The sequence below is a fragment of the Eumetopias jubatus genome, unplaced genomic scaffold, assembly GCF_037043125.1.
Source record: "Eumetopias jubatus isolate StellerSeaLion01/CBP00866 unplaced genomic scaffold, mEumJub1_p1.0 scaffold_11, whole genome shotgun sequence".
In the NCBI taxonomy this organism is placed as follows: domain Eukaryota; kingdom Metazoa; phylum Chordata; class Mammalia; order Carnivora; family Otariidae; genus Eumetopias; species Eumetopias jubatus.
The window spans coordinates 51,585,466-51,606,410 of NW_028274817.1; positions in this window are offsets into that span (position 1 = coordinate 51,585,466).

Here is a 20,945-nt window from a genome sequence, read left to right on the forward strand (position 1 = left end):
TTGTGAACAGCAGATGATAGGAATTACCACCTTTAAGTCATATTTTGTCTTACTTATACTAGAAGATTTCATAATCTTAGGATGTATACACCCTTGCCAGGTATGACTAAAAACTTGAAAAAGACTAAAACTTCTAGAAATCCTTTGAAATTTTCCAAATTTGGTCACATGCAATGGTAGCCCATTCATTCCAGTGAGCAAAGTCTTTAAATCATTTTAGGGGAGGCCTATAATTATGCTTATTTCCAGTATTTCACATCACCAGATTTGTGTTTCTTATTATTTTTATAAGATGATTTTTCTCCCTTTGTATTGGTTTATCTTGTGGCATATGGTAACCAAGGTTGTATGAGAGTTGAAGGAAAATTCTTAAGAAACTGTAAAAGCCATCAGATGGCTTTGTACTTTGGATAATACATTTTTCTAGTTCTTACCAAGAATAACAATTTCCACTTTTTTTCAACTGCACTATTGAACTTATGTTTTTTATGGTATATAAACAACAATTTATAAACATGATATAAAAACTCATTGTGTTTTTAGACTTTTGATATATTTGATACCATACAAACTTTATTAAATCAAGATTAAAAACCTACATGACAAATTTCTTTCAGTGTTCACATTAGTGGCTTTGTATATGAATATGCTGTGATAGAACCCCACCTTAGAAATTATTGTAAAGACCTTGGTAATGTGTACATAAGCTTTAGTTTCCTTTGTTACTGCATTTTGTTTATGATAAAATTTTCACTGTTATTTATTGATCTAAATCATTACACAAATCTTATATTAAAATACATCATTTAAAAAAAGAGAAGATACTCATACGATTTCAAACATTTTAAATTTGTTAAGATTTGTGTTGTGGCCTAAAATATTGTTTCTCCTAGAGAGTTTTCTTTTATTAAATTTTATAAAGTTTTTAATTTTAATTTCAGTATAGTTAACATAGTTATATTAGTTTCAGGTGTACAATATAATGATTCAACAATTCTATACATTACTCAGTGTTTATCATGATAAGTATTCTCTTTACTTCCCATCACCTATTTACTCATCCTCACATCCACTCACCCTTTGGTAACCATAAGTTTATCTGTAGTTAAGAGCCTGCTTCTTGGTTTGTCTCTTTCTCCTTTTTTTCCTTTGCTAACCTGTTTTGTTTCTAAAATTCCACATATGAGGGAAATCATATGAAATATGCCTCCTTTGAACTGATGCATTTGTTTGGTAATATACTCTCTAGCTCCATTCATGTCCTTGCAAATGGCAAGACTTCATTCTTTTATATGGTTGACTAATATGCCATGATATATATACATCGCATCTTTTTTTAAATTTTTTTATTGTTATGTTAATCACCATATATTACATCATTTGTTTTGGTGTAGTGTTCCATGATTCATTGTTTGTTCATAACACCCAGTGCTCCATGCAGAATGTGCCTTCTTTAATACCCATCACCAGGCTAACCCATCCCCCTACCCTCCTCCCCTCTAGAAACCTCAGTTTGTTTTTCAGAGTCCATCATCTCTCCTGGTTCGTCTCCCCCTCTGACTTACTCCCCTTCATTCTTCCTCTCCTGCTATCTTCTTCTTTTTCTTTTTTCTTAAAATATGTTGCGTTATTTGTTTTAGAAGTACAGATCTGTGATTCAACAGTCTTACACAATTCACAGCGCTCACCGTAGCACATACCCTCCCCAATGTCTATCACCCAGCCACCCCATCCCTCCCACCCCCGACCACTCCAGCAACCCTCAGTTTGTTCCTGAGATTAAGAATTCCTCATATCAGTGAGGTTATATGATACATGTCTTTCTCTGATTGGCTTATTTCACTAAGCATAACACCCTCCAGTTCCATCCACGTCGTTGCAAATGGCAAGATCTCATTCCTTTTGATGGCTGCATAATATTCCATTGTGTATATATACCACTTCTTCTTTATCCATTCATCTGTCGATGGACATCTTGGCTCTTTCCACAGTTTGGCTATTGTGGACATTGCTGCTATAAACATTGGGGTGCACGTACCCCTTCGGGTCCCTACATTTGTATCTTTGTGGTAAATACCCAGTAGTGCAATTGCTGGATTGAATGGTAGCTCTAATTTCAACTGTTTGAGGAACCTCCATACTGTTTTCCAGAGGGGTTGCACCAGCTTGCATTCCCACCAACAGTGTAGGAGGGTTCCCCTTTCTCCACATCCCCGCCAACATCTGTCGTTCCCTGAATTGTTAATTTTAGCCATTCTGATGGGTGTGAGGTGGTATCTCATTGAGGTTTTGATTTGGATTTCCCTGATGCCGAGCGATGTTGAGCACTTTTTCATGTGCCTGTTGGCCATTTTTTTTTTTTTTTTTGCAAATTTCCTTTGGATTTTCTTTTTCTTTTTTCTTTTTTTTTCTTTTAAAGATTTTATTTATTTACTTGAGAGAGACAGAGATAGCAAGAGAGAGCATGAGCAGGGAGGAGAGGGAGCCTGATGTGGGGCTTGATCTCATGACTCTGAGATCATGCATGACCTGGGCTGAAAGCAAGAGTTGGACCCTTAACCAACTGAGTCACACAGGGGCCCCTTTCAACTTTTTATTTAAATTGAATTAGTTATAAAACAGTGTAGTATTAGTTTCAGGTGTACAATTTAGTGATTCATCACTTGCATACAACACCCAGGGCTCATCACAACAAATGTCTTCCCTAATACCCATCACCCATTTAACCCATCCGCCCGCTCCCTTCCCTTCCAGTAGACCTCAGCTTGCTCTCTATAGTTAAGAGTCAGTTTGGGGATTTGCCTCTTCTTTTCTCTCCCCATGTTCATCTGTTTTTTTCTTAAATTCCACATATGAGTGAAATCATATGGTATTTGCCTTTCTCTGACTTATTTCACTTAGCATAATACTTGCTAGCTCCATCCACGTCTCTGCAAATAGCAAGATTTCATTCTCTTTTATGGCTGAGTAATATTCCATTGCATATACATACCACTTCTTTACCTATTCATCAGTCCATGAACATTTGGGCTATTTCCATATTTGGCTATTGTTGATAATGCTGCTATAAACATCAGGGTGCACATATCACTTCAACTCAGAATTTTTGTATCCTTTGGGTAAAAACCTAGTAGTAAAACTGCTGGATCATAGGGTAGTTGTATTTTTAACTTTTTGAGGATCCTCCATACTGTTTTTCAGAGTGGCTGCCCCAGTTTTCACTCCCACCAACAGTGTAAGAGTGTTCCCCTTTCTCCACATCCTAGCCAACACCTGTTGTTTCCTATGTTGTTAATTTTAGCCATTACGACAGGTGTGAGGTGATATCTCATTATAGTTTTCATTTGTATTTCCCTAATGATGAGTGATGATGAGCATCTTGTCATATATCTTTTGGCAATCTGGATATCTTCCTTGGAAAAATGTTTATTCCTGTCTTCTGCCTGTTTTTAACAGGATTATTTGTTTTAGGGGTGTTGAGTTTTGTATGTTTTTTTTTTTATATATATTTTGGATACTAGCCCTTTATAAGTTACTCATAAATATCTTCTCCCATTTAATAGGTTGCCTTTTAGTTTTGTTGATTGTTTCCTTCACCGTGAAGAAGGTTTTAATTTTGATGAAGTCCCAATAGTTCATTTTTACTTTTGTTTCCCTTGCCTCAGGAGACATATTTAGTATGAAGTTGCCATGGCCAATGTCAAAGAGGTAACTGCTTATGTTCTCCTCTAGGATTTTGATGGTTTCCTGTCTCCTATTTTTGTATTTTATCCATTTTGAATTTATTTTTATGTATGGTGTAAAAAAGTGATCCAGTTTCATTCTTCTGCATGTGATGTCCAGTTTTCCCAACACCATTTGTTGAAGAGACTCTATTTTACCCATTGGATATTCTTTCCTGCTTTGTCACAGATTACTTCACTAAATAGTTGTGGATTCATTTACGGGATTTCTATTCTGTTCCATTGACCTATATGTCTGTTTTTGTGCCAGTACCATACTGTTTTGATCACTACCAATTTGTAACATAACTTGAAGTCCAGAACTGTGATGCCTCCAGCTTAGCTTTTCTTTTTTGAGATTGCTTTGGCCATTTGGGGTCTTTTGTGGTTCCACACAACATTTAGAACTGCTTGTTCTAGCTCTGTGAAAAATGCTGGTGGTGTTCTGATAAGGATTGCATTAAATGTGTAGATTGCTTTCGGTAGTATGGACATTCTAACAATATTTGTTCCTCCAATCCATGAACATGGGATATTTTTCCATTTTTTTATGCCATCTTCAATTGCTTTCAGTAGTGTTTTATAGTTTTCAGAGTATAGATCTTTTATCTCTTTGCTTAGGTTTATTCCTAGGTATATTTTTAAAAAAATTTTATTATGTTATGTTAGTCACCTAGGTATATTCCTAGGTATCTTATGGTTTTTGGTGCAATTGTAAATGCCATCGATTCCTTGATTTATCTTTCTGCTGCTTCTTTTAGTGTATAGAAATGCAACAGATTTCTGTACATTGATTTTGTAGCCTGTGACTTCACTGAATTCATGTATCACTTCTAGAAAATTTTTGGTGGAGTCTTTTGGGTTTTCTATAGAGTATCATGTCATGTGAAAATAGTGAAAGTTTGACTTCTTCCTTGCTGATTTGGATGCTATTTATTTATTTATTTATTTGTTCTTGTTGTTGTTGTCTGTTTTCTGAGGCCACGGCTTCCAGCACTATGTTAAATAACAGTGGTGAGTGGACATCCCTGTTTTGTTCTTGACCATAGAGGAAAAACTCTCACTTTTTCCCCATTGAGGATGCTATTAACTGTGAGTTTTTGGCATACGGCCTTCATGATGTTGAGGTATGTTCCCTCTATCCCTACTTTGTTGGGGGTTTTATCATGAATGGATGTTGTACTTTGGCAAATGCTTTTTCTGCATCTATTGAGGGGATCAAATGGGGTTCTTATCCTTTCTTTTATTAATGTGGTGGATCATCTTGATTGATTTGCAAATACTGAACCACACTTGCAGCCCAGGAATAAATCCTACTTGATTGTGGTAAATGACTCTTTTCATGTTAATGTACTGTTGGATTTGATTTACTAGTATTTTGTGGAGAATTTTCACATACATGTTCATTGGGAATATTAGCCTGCAGTTCTTTTTCAGCAGGGTATTTGCCTGATTTTTGAATCAGGGTAATGCTAGCCTCATAAAATGAATTTGGAGATTTTCTCTCCATTTCTATTTTTTGGAACAGTTTGAGCGGAATAGGTATTAACTCTCCTTTAAATGTTTGGTAGAATTCACCTGGGAAGCCATCTGGCCCTAGACTTTTGTTTTTGTTTTTTTTTTGGCAGGGGAGAGTTTCGATTACTGATTCAAGTTTTCTACTGATTATCAGTCTGTGCAAGTTCTCTATTTCTTTTATTTCACTTTTGGTAATTTATAAGAATTTATCCATTTCTTCCAAATTGTCCAAATGGTTGGCCTATAATTTTTAATAATCTCTTATAATTGTATTTCTGTGGTGTTGGTTGTTATTTCTCATCTCTCATTTGTGATTTTATTTATTTGGGTCCTTTCTCTTTTCTTTTTGTTAAGTCTGTCTGGGGGTTTATCAATTTTATTAATTTTTTCAAAGAACCAGATCCTGATTTCATTGATCTGTTCTGGGTTTTTGTTGTTGTTGTTTTGTTTGTTTCTATAGCATTTATTTCTGCTCTAATATTTATTATTTGCTTTCTTCTGCTGGCTTTAGGCTTCATTTGTTATTCTTTTTCTAGCTCCTTTAGATGTAATATAGGTTGTTTATTTGAGATTTTTCTTGCTTCTTGAGGTAAGCCTATATTGCTTTATAATTCCCTTTTATGACCACTTTTGCTATATCCCAAAGGTTTTGGACTGTCGTGTTTTCATTTTCATTTGTTCCATGTATTTTTTAATTTCTTCTTAATTTTCCCCGTTGACCCATTAATTCTTCAGTAGGATATTCTTTAACTTCCATTTGTGGTTTAATTCCATTGTGGTATTTGTGGTTCTTTCAACATTTTTTCTTGTGACTGCCTGCAACTTTCATAGTGTTGTGGTCAGAAAAGATGCATGGTATGATCCCAATCTTTTTGTACTTGTTGAGGACTGATTTGTGACCTAGCATGTGATATACTCTGGATAAGGTCCTTTGGACACTTGAAATGCATTTGTGTTCTGCTGCTTTAGGATGAAATGTTCTAAATATATCTGTTAAGTCTCTGGTTCTGTGTGTCATTGAAAGCCATCATTCCCTTGAAAATGATTTGTCCATTGATGTGAGTGGGGTGTTAGAGTCCATTACTCTTATTGTATTTTTATCAAATAGTTCATTTATGTTTGTTATTAATTCTTTTATGTGTTTGGGTACTCCCAAGTTGGGGGCAAAAATATTTACAGTTGTTAGATCTTCTTGTTGGATAGTCCCCTTTATTATGATATGGCATCCTTCTTCATCTCTTGCTACAGTCTTTGGATTAAAATCTAGTTTGTCTGGTAGAAGTATTGTTACTCTGGCTCCCTTTTGACATCCATACATAAATGTTTCTCTATCTCCTCAATTTCGATCTGTAGATGTCTTTAGGCCTAAAGAGAGTCTCTTGTAGACAACGTATAGATGAGTCTTGTTTTTTTTCTTAACCATATTGACACCCTTTGTCTTTTGATTGGAGCATTTAGTCCCTTTACATTCAGAGTAATAATTGTTAAGTATCTATTTAGTGCCATGTTATTACTTGTTTTGTCATTGTTTACAGAAATTTTCTCTGTTTTTTTTCCTAGTCTTTGTTGCTTTCAGTTTTTCCTTCCCACCCAAAGAGTCTTTAATATCTCTTGCATCAATGGTTTAGTGTTCACAAACTCCTTTAATTTTTGTTTGTCTGGGAAAATTTTTTATCTCTCCTTCTACTCTGAATGATATGCTTGCTGGATAGAATATTCTTGGCTGCATTTTTTTTTCCATTCAGCACCTTGAATATATCATGCCACTCCTTTCTGATTTGCCCTTTTTCTGTGGACAGATTTGCTGCTAGCCTTATTAGTCTTCCCTTGTAAATTAGGGACATCTTTGGTCTTGCTGTTCTTAGGATTTTTTTTCTTTGTAACTATATTTTGCAAATTTAATTACAATATGTCTTGGTGTTGGCTTTCTTTTGTTCATTTTGATGGGAGTTCTCTGTTCCTCCTGGATGTGGATGTCTGTTTCTTTCCCAGTAGAGGGAAGTTTTCAGCTATAATTTCCTCAAATAAAACTTCTGTCCCTTTTTCTCACTGCTTCTTCTGGGACTCTTATGATAAGAATTTTTTTTAATTTGATAAAGAGATTTTACTTATTTTTTTATTATGTTATGTTAGTCACCATACAGTACTTCAGTGGTTCCTGATGTAGTGCTCCATGATTCATTGTTTATGCACAACACCCAGTGTTCCTTGCAATACGTGCCCTCCTTAATACTGATCACCAGACTACCCCATATCCCCCCGAAACCCTCAGTTTATTTTCCAGAGTCCATAGTCTCTCATTGTTCATCTCCCCATTTGATTTCTCCCCCTTCATTTTTCCCTTCCTTTTCCTAATGTCCTACATGTTAGTCCTTATGTTCCATATATAAGTTAAACACTATAATTGTTTTTCTCTGCTTGACTCATTTCACTTAGCATAATCCCCTCCAGTTCCATCCATGTCAGTGCAAATGGTGGGTAATCATCCTTTCTGATGGCTGAGAAATATTCCATTGTATATATGGACCACACCTTCTTTATCCATTTGTCTGTTGAAAGGCATCATAACTCCTTCCACAGTTTGGCTGTTGGGGACATTGCTACTATGAATATTGGGGTGCATGTGCCCCTTCTTTTCACATCTGTATCTTTGGGGTAAATACCCAGGAGTGCAATTGCTGGGTCATAGGGTAGCTCTATTTTTAACTTTTTGAGGAAATTTCATACTGTTTTCCAAAGTGGCTCTACCAACTTACATTTCCACCAATAGTGCAAGAGGATTCCCCTTTCTTCACATCCTCTCTAACATTTGTTGTTTTCTGCCTTGTTTATTTTAGCCATTCTAATGGGTGTGAGGTGGTATCTCAATGTGGTTTTAATTTGAATTTCCCTGATGGCTAATGATATTGAACATTTTTTCACATGTCTGTTAGCCATTTGTATGTCTTCTTCGGAGAAGTGTCTGTTCATGTCTTCTGGCCATTTTTTGACTAGATTATTTGTTTTTTGGGTGTTGAGTTTGAGAAGTTCTTTATAGATCTTGGATACCAGCCCTTTATCTGTAATGTCATTTGCAAATATCTCCTCCCATTCGGTGGGTTGCCTCTTAGTTTTGTTGACTGTTTCCTTTGCTGTGCAGAAGTTTTTATCTTGATGAAGTCCCAAAAGTTACATTTTTGCTTTTGTTTCCCTTGCCTTTGGAGATGTGTCTTGAAAGAATTTGCTGTGACTGATGTCAAAGAGGTTACTACTTATGTTCTCCTCTAGGATTTTGATGGATTCCTGTCTCACACTGAGGTCTTTCACCCGTTTAGAGTTTATCTTTGTGTATGGTGTTAAAGAATGGTCACGTTTCATTCTTCTGCATGTGGCTGTCCTTTCCCAGCACCATTTATTGAAGAGACTGTCTTTTTTCCTTTGGATATTTTTTCCTGCTTTATCGAATATTAGTTGACCATAGAGTTGAAGGTCCATATCTGGGCTCTCTGTTCTCTTCCACTGATCTGTGTGTCTTTTTTTTGTTCCAGTACCATGCTGTCTTAGTGATCACAGCTTTGTAATAGAGCTTGAAGTCAGGCAATGTGATGCCCCCAGCTTTATTTTTCTTTTTCAACATTCCCTTGGAGATTTGGGGTCTTTTCTGGTTCCATACAAATTTTAGGATTGTTTGTTCCAGCACTTTGAAAAATGCCATTGGTATTTTGATAAAGATGGCATTGAAAGTATAGATTGCTCTGGGCAACATAGACATTTTCACAATGTTTATTCTTACAATCCATGAGCATGGAATGTTTTTCCATCTTTTTGTGTCTGCCTCAATTTCTTTCATAAGTGTTCTGTAGTTTCTAGGGTATAGATCCCTTATCTCTTTGGTTAGGTTTATTCTACAGTATCTTATGGTTTTTGGTGCTATTGTGAATGGAATCGATTCTCTAATTTCTCTTTCTATATTATATTGTTAGTGTGTAGGAAAGCAACTGATTTCTGTGCATTGATTTTGTATCCTGCCACATTACTGAATTGCTGTATGAGTTCTAGTAATTTGGGGTTGGAGTCCTCTGGGTTTTCCACATAAATTATTATGTTATCTGTGAAGAGAGAGAGTTTGACTTCTTCATTCCCAATTTGAATACTTTTCATTTCTTTTTGTTGTCTGATTGCTGATGCTAGGACTTCTGGTAGTATGTTGAGCAATAGTGGGGAGAGTGGGGATCCCTGTCGTGTTCCTGATCTTAAGGGAAAAGGTCTCAGTTTTTTCCCATTGAGAATGATATTCACTGTGGGCTTTTCATAGGTGGTTTTTATGAATTTGAGGAATGTTCCCTCTATCCCTACAGTCTGAAGAGTTTTAATCAGGAACGGATGCTGTATTTTGTCAAATGCTTTTTCTGCATCAATTGAGAGGATCTTAGGGTTCTTGTCTCTTTTCTTTTATTGATGTGTTCTCTCACATTGATTGATTTGTGAACGTTGAACCACACTTGCATCCCAGGAATAAATCCCGCCTGGTCGTGATGGAGAATCCTTTTAATGTACTGTTGGATCCTGTTGGCTAGGATCTTGTTGAGAATTTTGGCATCCATATTCATCAGGGTTATTGGTCTGTAATTCTTCTTTTTGATGGGGTCTTTGCATGGTTGGAATCAAGATAATGCTGGGTTAAGAATGAGTTTGGAAGTTTTCCTTCTGTTTCTATTTTTTGAAACAGCTTCAAGATAGTAGGCATTATTTCTTTGAATGTTTGGTAAAATTCCCCTGGGAATCCATCATCCCCTCGACTCTTGTCTTTTGGGAGGTTTTTGATCACTGCTTTGATACCATTTCTGGTTATTGGGCTTTTCAGATTGTCAATTTTTTCCTGTTTCAATCTTGGTAGTTTATAGGTTTTCAGGAAGGCATCCATTTCTTCCAGGTTGCTTAATTTATTGGCATATATCTGTTGATATTAATTTCTAACAATTGTTTCTATTTCCTTGGTCTTAGTTGTGATCCGCTTTCATTCATAATTTCATTAATTTGGGTCCTTTCTCTTTTCTTTTGGATAAGTCTGGCCAGTGGTTTATTGATCTTATTAATTCTTTCAAAGAACTAGCTTCTAGTTTTGTTGATCTGCTCTACTGTATTTCTGGTTTCTAATTAATTGATCTCTGTTCTAATCTTCATTATTTCTCTTCTCCTGCTTGGCTTAGGCTTTATTTGTTGTTTTTTCTACAGTTCTTTAAGGTGTATTGTTAGCTTGTGTACTTGGGATTTTTCAATTTTTTTTGAGTGAGGCTTGGATAGCTATGTATTTCTCCCTTAGGACCGCCTTTGCAGTATCCCATAGGTTTTGGACTGATGTGTTTTCATTCTCATTGGTTTCCATGAATTGTTTAAGTTCTTTAATTTCCTGGTTGACCCAAACATTCTTAAGCAAGTTGGTCTCTAGCTCCCAAGTGTTTGAATTCCTTCCAAATTTTTTCTTGTGTTTGAGTTTCAATTTCAAAGCACTGTGGTCTGAGAGTATGTGGGGAATAATCTAAATCTTTTGGTATCCATTGAGAACTGATTTGTGACCCAGTGTGTGGTCTATTCTGGAGAAAGTTCTGTGTGTGTTTGAAAAGAATGAGTATTCTGTTGTTTTAGGGTGGAATATTCTGTATACATCTATGAGGTTCATCTGGTCCAGTGTGTCATTCAAAGCTCTTGTTTTTTTGTTGATTTTCTGCTTAGATGATCTGTCTGTTGCTGAGATTGGAGTATTGATGTCTCCTACAATTGACGTATTGTTATCAATATGACTTTTTGTTTTGGTTAACAGTTGGCTTATGTAGATGGCTGCTCCCATGTTGGGGGCATAGATATTTACAATTGTTAGATCTTGCTGGATAGACCCTTTAAGAATGATATAGTGTCCTTCTGTGTCTCTAACTACAGTCTTTAGTTTAAAATCTAATTTGTCTGATATGAGAATTGCTACCCCAGCTTTCTTTTGAGGTCTGCTGGCATGAAAAATGGTTCTCCATCCCCTCATTTTCAGTCTTTAGGTTCAAAATGATTCTGTTGTAGACAGCATATAGATGGGTCCTGTCTTTTAATCCAATCTGCAACCCTGTGCCATTTCATGGGAGCATTTAGGTTATTCACGTTGAGAGTGATTATTGATAAATATGATTTTAGTGCCATCATGTTGCCTGTGAAGTCCTTGTTTCTATAGATTGTCTCTGTAAATTTCTGGTCTATATTGTTCTTGGCGTCTCCCCTCTTTTATAGAACTTACCTTAATATTTCTTGCTGGGCCAGCTCAGTGGTCATATATTCTTTCAATTTCTGCCAGTCTTGGAAGCTCCTTGTCTCTCCATCCATTCTGAATGACAGCCTTGCTGGATAAAGTATTCTTGGCTGCATGTTCTTCTCATTTAGGACACTGAATATGTCTTGCCAGCCCTTTCTGTCTTGCCAGGTGTCTGCAGACAGCTCTGACGTCATTTTGATGTTCCTCCCTCTGTACGTAAGAAATCTCTTCCCCCTAGCTGCTTTCAAGATTGTTTCCTTGGATCTAAGATTGATGAATTGTACTATTATATGTCGTGGTGTCAGTCTGTTCTCATTGATCTTGGGAGGGGTCCTCTCTGTCTCTTGCACATGAATGCTTGTTTCCTTCCCCAGATTAGGGATGTTTTCAGCTACAATTTGCTCAAATATATCTTCTAGACCTCTCTCTCTCTCTCCACCCCCTCAGGGATCCCAATAATTCTGACATTGGAATATTTCATTGTATCATTTATCTCTCTCAGTCTGATCCTTTGGGCTTTAATCTGTTTTTCCCAGACCTCCTCAGTTTCCTTCTTTTCTATTATCTTTCTTCTAGCTCACTAATTCATTCTTCTGCCTCATTTACCCTGCAGTCAGAGTATCCAGTTTAGGCTGCATTTCATTCATAACATTTTTAAGTTTGGCCTGATTAGATCTCACTTCTGTCTTTAGAGATTCTCTCTTGTCACTATTATTTTTCTCAAGCCTAGATATTGACTTCATAATTGGTACTCTGAAGTCTATTTCTGACATCTTGCTTATATCCATATCCATTAGGTCTGTGGCAGAGGCCACAGTCTCTGATTCTTTTTTGGGGGGGGGTTCCTCCTTTTAGTCATTCTGTTGAAGGGTGGTTGAGGGAATGTATAGAGTCCAAAGTATTAACCATGACCCTAGCAAGATGCACCTGTTTTCTAGGGACCTTAGGGTTGTTGTCCTCTTGTTCTTCCAGCCTGTCTTTTGGGAGAGGGGCTTGTTGCACTGTTACTCAGGCAACCCTGCTTGGGCAGAGTTGCCCTGCCCCTTGTCAGAGGGGTGGGATTGGTGAAAACTGTTTTTTTTTTTTTTTTTGCTTTCTGCGTCTCTTCCGAGAATCAGAGTAGAAGTGACCACATCTGAACCTCTGTCTCAGAGTAGAGAAATCACAGTCTACTCTTCACTGAGCTCTCCAGGCCACACTGTCTCTGTTTCTGCCTGTGCTGCTAAACAACCTCCCCGGCTGTGCACTCCGCAGCAACACTAGTGGTGGAACCCAGGGCTGGGCACATCTCTGCCCTTTGTGCTTCTAAAACTGCAAGCTGTCCCTGGTTTGTGTGCACACCTGCAGCTCTTGGTTCCTGTCTGGGGGTTGCACTAAAGTCCTTTCCCCGCCACTACTGGTCTGCGAGTCTGTGCCCTGTCCCTAGCAGGGGATGCTTTTGTGCTCCAGTGTTATATCACCTTCCCGGCACCAGCATATGACAGCTCCCTCCCCCTTCTGTTTATCTTCCAGTAACTGCCTGCAGAATCACGGCTCCCTACTTCATACTTTGAGACCATCAGAGATATTCTGTTTGTAGAGATCCAGATATATATTCTTACATCTCAGGCTGATTTTGTGGGTGTTCAGAATGGTTTGGTAGATATCCAGCTAAATTCAGGGGACTGGTTGAAATAGGGTCCCCTGCCCCTCCACCATCTTTTCCCTCACTCCTGATAAGAATTTTATTACATTTGATAGAGTCAGTATGTTACCTAGGTCTACTTTCATGATCCAAAATTTTTCTTTCTCTCTTTTGTTCAGCTTCATTTTTCCCCCAGAATTCTATCTTCTATGTCACTTATTCATTTATCTTTTTTTCATACTTGTGGTCATTGCATCTAGTAGGTTTCAAATCCTAGTTGTTGTATTTTCATTTTTGCCTGATTGTTTTTTAGTTCTTTTATCACTGTAGTAGGTGTTTCCCAGATGTCCTCCATGTTTTTCTCAAACCCAACTACTATCCTTATGATTGTTACTTAAAATTCTGGATCAGACATTAATTATATTTGTTTCAGTTAGATCCTTGGCTGTGATCTTTTTTTGTTCTTTTTATGGGGCGATGAATTCCTTCATCTTGTCATTTTGTCTAGGTCTCTGTCTTCTCTGTGTTAGAAAAGTCTGTTTTGTGTGTTGCTCCTGATAGTAATGGCTTGATGAAGAATTTGCCATATAGTGTCCTGAGCCTGGCACTTCAGGAAGTGTCTCTGGTGTGTGCTGCAAACACTCTGCTGCTGTGTTATGGCTACTCTATCCCTCAGGTCAGTTGTCTGCAGAGATTTTCCTTGCCTGCAGTGGGGAGTGTTTGGACCTTGGCCAGAGTGTGGTGAGTTTTAACTAGGTGTGCTCTTGTCTGCTTGTTAAAAGAGACTTGGTGTTATTTCCACCAGAACTGAAGCTTTGCAGAACTTTTTGTTCAGTGGACATGGTGCTTGCTGGGGTTTGTGTTGGTCTTCTGTGGAAGGGACCAATTGCCCTGGTCTTAGGTACACTTGCCTGAGAAAAGCAGTGCCAGCTTGGTGCAGGGGGGCAGGACTTAGTGTAAGCAGGTTAGGCAGCCAGTGTTGGTGCTGTGTTGTTTACTGAAGTAGGTTTATGCTGAGGGGTGGGGGACGAAAATGGTTCCAGCCAGCTCCTTATGTCCCTGGAGAGGGGTGTCCATGATTGTTGCTTTCAGGGAAGCAACTCAGAGGAGCAAATAATTTTTAAAAAATATTTTATTTATTTATTTGTCAGAGAGAGAGAGAGAGCAGAAGCAGGGGGAGTGGCATGCAGAGGGAGAAGCAGACTCCCTGCTGAGCAAGGAGCCTGATGCAGGACTCAATCCCAGGACCCTGGGATCACAACCTGAGCCGAATGCAGATGCTGAGCCACCAGGCATCCCTCAGATTGCTATTTTCATACTGTCTATCTCTGGGTCACTGCCTGCCTGGAACAATGCAGGGCACCTTGTGCTCTATCCCAGCCAGTCCTGTTGACTTTTAAAATTCCAGACTTCAGGGACCTGGAGTGGTGGGAACCTGTGCTGGTCCTCTGGGAAAGGGTCTTGATGTGCTGGGACTGATGCTGGTTTGACCCAGAAGTGCATTTGTGGCAGAGCACAGGGGCATGGGATTTGGAGCAAACCAGGCTAAACAGTCAGTGTCTGGGTTTGCTGCCCTCAGCAGGTGTTTCTGTGCCTATGCTGAGTGGTGGGGGAGGGAAATGGAACCCACCAGTTCTTTTGTCCCCAGAGAGACAATGCCACCTCTCATAGGTGCATTCCAAAAAGTATAAAGTCTCTCCCTGTGTAACTTAGGCAACCCTCAGTTTGCACAGTCTGTCCTGGGTATGTTTGCTGGCCTCTTCTCCATGAGTAGGGCAGCATCCTCAGATCTTTATCCCAGCCAAATCAGAGAACATTTAAAATTCCAGTCTTTGAGCCCCACTGGTTGCAAAAACTCATGAAAATCAGCCCCTCTCCTTTTTCCAGCCAGTGGCTTTCCCAGCACTGGGGAAATGTTCTCCTTTTGCCTATCCCTGTGCACTCCACTCTCTTGACATTTCTGCAACCAGGGCTCCCTTCCCTCCACAGCATCTATGAACCATTTCTCTCCCAGATCATGTCTCCATACTTCCTACCTTCCTTGATGTGACCTCTTCTGTCACTCTGGTTGTGCAGTTTGTTTTATCATCCTCAGGTTGATTTCTTCGGTATTCAGAATAATTTGTATCTAGCTATGCTTGAGGGACAAGGCAAGCCTAGGGTCCTCCTACTACACTACCATCTTAGCTCCTCCTCTTTTACCACATCTTTATCCATTCTTCTATTGATGGATACGTGGGCTGCTTCCATAATTTGGCTATTCTATGTAATGCTGCTGTAACATCAGAGTGCATGTATCTCTTTGAATTAGTGTTTTTGTAATTTTTGGGTAAATACACCCTGGAGAATTTTTCATGTGCACTTAAGAAGAATGGTATCTGATGACAGAGGAGTAGGAGACCTGGATTTTGTCTGGTCCCAGGAATTCAACTGGATAGGGATCAAACCATTCTGAACACCTACAAATTCAACAGGAGATCGAAGAGAAGAATAGCAATAACTCTCTAAACAGAAAAGCGACCACTTTCTGGAAGGTAGGACGCGAGGAGAAGTGAATCCAAGGCAATACTAGGGAGGATAGATGGCGGGGAAGGGGGCCTCTGTTGGCTGCTTCTGGGAAGCAATTCAGAACAAATCGGAACTTTTAGAAGTCTGCTCCACTGAGGGACGTCGCTCCAGTGGCTAAGCCGGGGTGGAACCCTCTCTGGGACAGTGTGGTCTCAGGACCCTTGGGGTCACAGAAAGACCAGGGATGTCTGAGTGTGGCAGAACTCCCAGGTATCGGAGCAGGGAAGTCGGCTAAAGAGGCAGAGCCAAGGTGTGGGCTCTCAGCTCGGGGTTGCCATAAACGGTGATCTGTGGCACGGTCAGGCCACTGCTCTTCCAGCAGGGACCCAACAAGTGGCAGATCCAGGGAGACTCCCTTTCCTCCCACGGGAGGAGTGGCGTGGGAGTGCACCGCAGGAATCTGCTGGGTTTGGAGCCTCTACACGAGGTCGTGTGCCAGAGAAAGAAACACTCGGTCACAGGCCGGGTGAGCACAGAGTGTGGCTGGAGAGCGGGGAGAGGGGAGTGATTGACTGCTTTTCTCTGGGGGCTCACTGAGGAGTGGGGCCCTGAGTTCTCGGCTCCTCTGGGGCAGAGATTGGGAGGCTGCCATTTTCACTCTTGTCCTCCAAAGCTATACGGAAATCTTGCAGGAAACAAAAGCTCTCGAGAGCAAACCCAAACAGATTACATAGCCCAGACCTGGCAAGGGCAGGGCAATTCCGCCTCCGGTAAAGGCATTTGGGAACCATGGCAACAATCCCCCCCCCAGAAGATCAGCAAGAACAGCCAGCCAAGTCAAGTTTACCTATCAATGAGAACCACAAAACTCCAGCGCTAGGGGAATACAGCACATAGAATTCATGGCTTTTTTACCATGATTCTTTAGACTTTCAAAGTTAATTTTTTAACTGTCTTTTTTTAATTTTTCTTTTTCCCTTTTTCAACCAACATCTTATCAATCTCTTTTTTAAAAAAATATTTTTTATTTTTCATTTTTAGAGTCATATTCTATCCCTTCATAGTAGTTACCCTTATTTTTGGTATATATATGTATATATGTATATGTATATATACATATATACATATATATATATATAGTTCTCTCTTTAAAATTTTGAGATACAGTTTCTTCTAACAGATCAAAATATACCCTAAATCTCTAGTATATGGGTTTGTCCTAGTCTCCTGCCTGATCACATTCTCTCCCCCCTTTTTTTTTAAATCCTCTTCTTTCTTTTTTTAGCCAACTTCTTATCTTATCAATTCCTTTTATAAAATCCTTAATAATTTTAATCTTTACAGTCATATTCCATCCCTTCATCATATTAACCCTTAATTTTGTACATATATAAGTTTTACTTTCTTTAAAATTTTGGGAGGCACTTTCTTCTAACATACCAAAATACGCCCAAAATCTAGTGTGTGGCACTGATCTATGCACCAGTCTGATCATATTTGATCATATTCTGTTTTGTTTTGTTTTTATCTTTTTCTTTTTTTTCCCTTTTTTTTTTCTTTCTTTCCCTTTCTTTTCTCCCAGTTTCAGGGCTTTTTTGATTTGCTTAGTGTATATTTTCTGGGGACATTGTTACCCTGTTAGCATTTTATTCTCTCATTCATCTATTCTCCTCCAGTCAAAATGACAAGATGGAAAAAATCACCTAAACAAAAAGAACAAGAGGCGGTACCAACTGCCAGGGACCTAATCAATATAGACATTCTACAATGACAGAACAAGAGTTCAGAATTATGATTTTAAAGATACAAGCTGGGCTTGAAAAAAGCATGGAAATTATTAGAGAAGCCCTTTCTGGAGAAATAAAAGAACTAAAATCTAACCAAGTCAAAATCAAAAAGGCTATAAATGAGGTGCAATCATAAATGGAGGCTCTAACTGCTAGGAAAAAAATAAGGAAGAAGAGAGAATTAGTGATATAGAAGACCAAATGATGGAAAATAAAGAAACTGAGAAAAAGACAGATACACAACTACTGGATCATGAGGGCAGAATTTGAGAGAAGTGATACCATAAGACGAAACAACATTAGAATAATTGGGATCCTATAAGAAGCAGAGAGAAAGAAGGGCAGAAGGTATATTGGAGCAAATTATAGCAGAGAACTTCCCTAATTTAGGGAAGGAAACAGGCATCAAAATCTAGGAGGCACAGAGAACCCCTATCAAAATCAATAAAAATAGGTCAACATCCTGACATCTAAGAGTAAAACTTACGAGTCTCAGAGACAAAGAGAAAATCCCAAAAGCAGCTCAGAAGAGATCGGTAACCTAAAATACTAGAAACATTAGGATGGCCACAAACATATCCACAGAGACCTGGCAGGCCAGAAAGGAGTGGCATGATATATTTGGAGCACTAAATTAGAAAAATATACAGCCAAGAATACTATATACAGCTAGGTTGTCTTTGAAAATAGAAGGAGAGAGAAAAAGCTTCCAGGACAAACAAAAACTAAAGGAATTTGCAAACACAAAACCAGCCCTACAAGAAATATTGAAAGGGATCTTCTAAGCAAAGACAGAGCCTAAAAACAACATAGACCAGAAAGGAACACAGACAATATACAGTAACAGCCACCTTACAGGCAATACAATGGCACTAAATTCATATCTTTCAATAGTTACCCTGAATGTAAATGGGTTAAATACCCCAATCAAAAAACACAGTCTATCAGATTGGATTAAAAATAACAAGACCCATCAATATGCTGTTTACAAGAGACTCATTTGAGACCCAAAGACACCCCCAGATTGAAAGTGAGGGGGTGGAAAACCATTCACCATGCTAATGGACACCAAAAGAAAACTGGGGTGGCAATCCTTATATCAGACAATTTAGATTTTAGACCAAAGACTGTAATAAGAGATGAGGAAGGACAGTATATCATAGTTAAATGGTTTAACCAACAAGAAGATCTAACAGTTGTAAATATCTATACCCCTAACATGGGAGCAGCCAATTATATAAGCCACTTAATAACAAAAGCAAAGAAACACATCAACAATACAACACCCCTCACTGAAATGGACAGATCATCTAAGTAAAAGATCAACAAGGAAATAAAGACTTTAAATGACACACTGGACCAAATGCACTTCGTGGATATATACAGAACATTCCATCCCAAAGCAACAGAATACACATTCTTCTCTAGTGCCCATGGAACATTCTCCAGGATAGATCACATCCTAGGTCACAAATCAATTCTCCACCACTATCAAAAGATTAGGATCATTCGCTGCATATTTTCAGACCACAATGCTTTGAAATTAGAACTCAATCACAGGGGAAAGTCAGAAAGAACTCAAATACATGGAGGCTAAAGAGCATCCTACTAAAGGATGAATGGGTCAACCAGGAAATTAAAGAAGAATTAAAATCTTCATGGAAACAAATGAAAATGAAAACACAACTGTTCGAAATTTTTGGGATACAGCAAAGGCAGTCCTAAGGGAAAGTATATAGCAATACAATCCTTTCTCAAGAAACAAGAAATGTCTCAAATACACAACCTAATCCTTTTTTAAAGGAGCTGGAGAAAGAACAGAAAATAAAGGCTAAACCCAGCAGGAGAAGAGACATAATAAAGATCAGAGCAGAAATCAATGAAATAGAAACCCAAAGAACAGTAGAACAGATCAACGAAACTAAGAGGTGGTTCTTTGAAAGAATTAGCTAGATTGATAAACCCCTTGCCAGACTTATCAAAAAGAAAAGAGAAATGACCCAAATCAACAAAATCATGAATGAAAGAGCAGAGATCACAACCAATACCAAAGAAATACAAACAATTATAAGAACATATTATGAGCAACTCTATGCCAGCAAATTAGATAATCTAGAAGAAATGGATGCATTCCTAGGGATGTGTCAACTACCAAAACTGAACCAGGAAGAAATAGAAAACCTGAACAGAACTATAATCACTAAGGAAATAGAAGCAGTCATCAAAAATCTCCCAAGAAACAAAAGCCCAGGGCCAGATGGCTTCCCAGGGGAATTCTACCAAATATTAAAAGAAGAATTAAGACCTATTCTTCTGAAACTGTTCCAAAAAATAGAAATGGAAGGAAAATTCCAAACTCGTTTTATGAGGCCACCATTACCTTGATCCCCAATCCAGACAAATACCCCATCCAAAAGGAGAATTACAGACCAATGTTCTTGATGAACATGGATGCAAAAATTCTCACCAAAATACTAGCCAATAGGATCCAACAGTACATAAAAAGGATTATTCACCACGACCAAGTGGGATTTATTCCTGGGCTGCAAGGTTGGTTCAACATCCACAAATCAATCAACGTGATACAATACATTGATAAAAGAAAGAACAAGAACCATATGATCCTCTCAATAGATGCAGAAAAAGCATTTGACAAAGTACAGCATTGTTTCTTTTTTTAAAAAGATTTTATTTATTTATTTGAGAGAGAGAGAATGAGAGACAGAGAGCACGAGAGGGAAGAGGGTCAGAGGGAGAAGCAGACTCCCTACTGAGTGGGGAGCCCGATGTGGGACTCGATCCTGGGATTCCAGGATCATGACCTGAGCCGAAGTCAGTCGCTTAACCAACTGAGTCACCCAGGCGTCCCAGCATTGTTTCTTGATCAAAACTCTTCAGAGTATAGGGCAGAGGGTACATACCTTAGTATCATAAAAGCCACGTATGAAAAACCCACAGTGAATATCATTCTTAATGGGGAAAAACTGAGAACTTTCCCCCTAAGGTCAGGTACACGGCTGGGATGTCCACTATTACCACTGCTATTCAACATAATATTAGAAGTCCTAGCCACAACAATCAGACAACAACAACAACAACAACAAAAATCAAAGGCATCCAAATTGGCAAAATGAAGTAGTCAAACTCTCACTATTTGCAGATGATATGATACTTTATGTGGAAAACCAAAAAGACTCCACCCCAAAACTGCTTGAACTCATACAGGAATTCAGTAAAGTGGCAGGATATATAATCAACACACAGAGATGAGTGGCCTTCCTATACACCAACAACAAGACAGAAGAAAGAGAAATTAAGGAGTTGATCCCATTTATAATTGCACCCAAAACCATAAGATACCTAGGAATAAATCTAACCAAAGAGGAAAAGAATCTGTACTCAGAAAATTATAAAATACTCATGAAAGAAATTGAGGAAGACACAAAGAAATGGAAAAACGTTCCATACTCATGGATTGGAAGAACAAATATTGTGAAGATGTCAATGCTACC